Source organism: Taudactylus pleione, unplaced genomic scaffold (assembly GCF_031769625.1).
Source record: "Taudactylus pleione unplaced genomic scaffold, aTauple2 ptg000016l, whole genome shotgun sequence".
NCBI lineage: Eukaryota > Metazoa > Chordata > Amphibia > Anura > Myobatrachidae > Taudactylus > Taudactylus pleione.
Genome location: NW_028284418.1, coordinates 24247334 through 24249533, shown reverse-complemented (window position 1 = coordinate 24249533; position 2200 = coordinate 24247334). Strand labels below are relative to the sequence as shown.

The 2200-nt window shown below is 40.4% G+C and overlaps 1 pseudogene; it reads left to right on the top strand.

The window, feature by feature from the left end:
* Nucleotides 1–606: 606 nt before the first annotated feature.
* Nucleotides 607–1668, top strand: LOC148541871 (uncharacterized; annotated as a pseudogene).
* The last annotated feature ends 532 nt before the right edge of the window (nt 1669–2200 follow it).

Below are 2200 nucleotides of genomic sequence, written 5' to 3'. Positions count from 1 at the left end.
AACTTGTAGGACTTACCTAGAATTGTGCCTAATACCAGTGTGCATATTCATTACCAGACTCCATGCTTTTAAACCAATAAAGTAGGGGTGCTAATCCAGAGTGAGGGATTGTCTTGGTTGATATGTTTCAGAGCACCGCATTATAACACATTTTTCTTTTATAACACATTTTAACCCTTGAGTGTTTGTTTGTTATACATGTACTTCACTTTTTTATTTTCATTCTTTATATGCAGCTGTGGCTGCTCTTAAGTATCTCTTTCACACTGCACTTTTCTTATTATGGCGGTGCCCTGGGGCGGCTTAGCTGGGCTAGTTTGGGGGTGTCCTGCGCTCTGGATTTGAATCCTAGTATGTTAGGGACCTACCCTAAAGAGGTTACCAGGATATGGTGGATAGGCCCATAACCTTGGCTAAGATTATGCTAAAAACCTCTATTGATTGCAAAATTTTATTGCATTTATATATTATCAATAATTTGGAGTTGTGCATCAGGGTATAACAACTGGCGATGAGGATAAACTTTTCATTACTTACACACAGCTACCTTACTTACATTCACCATGGCTGACATGCTAGCATTAATTCCTCAGTTTCTGCATGTTAATGCTACTAATGCTGCAGAATTATGGAGACAGTGGCTTGCAAGGTTCGATCATTTTATTTAAGCTATGGGAGTAACTACTGACAGCAAAAAGAAAAGCATGCTTCTCATCAGTGCTGGCCCCAAGATTTATGAACTTTATAATACTATGACAGAGGCAGAAACCAAGGACTGCACCAAATGCAGGGACTCTTTGACTGCCTATTTTACTCCAAAATGCAGCCTACCACATTCCAAATACCTGTTCAGGACAGCTATGCAACTGCACACTGTAATCTGTTGATGCATATATAACTGGATTAAGGATTCTTGCCAGAACATATCAGTTCCATGATGTTGAAGATGAAATTAAGCAGCAACTCATTGCATTTGGCACATGTGGAAAGTTGCGCAGACGTGCTCTTAAATCTGAAAAGACGCTGTCAGAGCTGCAGCAATATGCTAGAAGTCTTGAACTTTCAGAAACACATGCTAAGGACATGGAGAGGGACATGAACCAGCTGGAAGTGTGCAATAAATTACATACTGACACAAGTGACTATCTGGAGTCAAGTAGATCTAGATCATGTTACAGGTTTGGACGCTCCTATCCACATTCAGGAGACTGTCCTGCCACTGGTAACATTTGCACTGCATGTGGCAAACTGAATCACTTTTCCTCTGTTTGGATGTAGATTTGGTTTCCCTGGATTTGCAAACAATCTTCACAGCAGTTTAAATCTAGGAGAAAGACGGTGCATAGTGTTGATTCTACATCATCTCCAACTGCAGAATAATCTGATAGCGATAATATGCCAGAAGGCTTTATCTACATGATTCATCAAGTCAGCAACAACAAGGTCAGTCCAAAAACTAACATCACCCTAGACAACACTTCAGTTGAATTTCTAATAGATTCTGGTGCTTCTGTAAATCTAATGGATGCTACCAATTTTAAGAAGCTGCATGGCAAGGTGGTTTTGAATCCAACATCTGTAAAAAAATATTCACAACTCCTTCCCTTACAGGGGTCTATTGACATTATTGCACGCAAAAATTACAAAAGCATTATTTTTTGTCACTAAGGGCCGTATTCAGTTAGCCGCGATAAGTCAGTTTCTGCGGAAAAGAATCTCCGGTGACATCATTTCGCCATGCATAAAGTTTCCTCTGTATTCAATTCCAAAGACTTTTCGCAGGTGCGGAAACTCAATGCAATGGGACCTGCGATAAATGTCGCCTATGAATAGGTGTCGAAAAAAAGTGCAGAGTTGGGGTTTTGGGGTGCAAAGCTGTGGGAACCCCCCTGCACCCTTGAGACAGTCCCCCAAAGGTAAACTGCATCAAAAAAGTTTAAAAAAGTCCTTAGATCAGCCCAAAAAAGTACCTTCGTTTTGGGGTGAAAAAGTACAAAGTTGTGGGACAAACTTAAAAACTAGCGAAATAGACTCCATGGGGGTCCCCAAGTATGCCCCATGTGTTTTTAAGTTTGCAGGTGCTTGCGGCAGGTGGATTGTTTGCGATTTTTTAAATTACCTTTAGCAACTTAAAAATATGCTTGCACCCATTTTCAGGTACCCCAAATTTGCTGGGACTACTTATTTTCTGCAAAAAAAC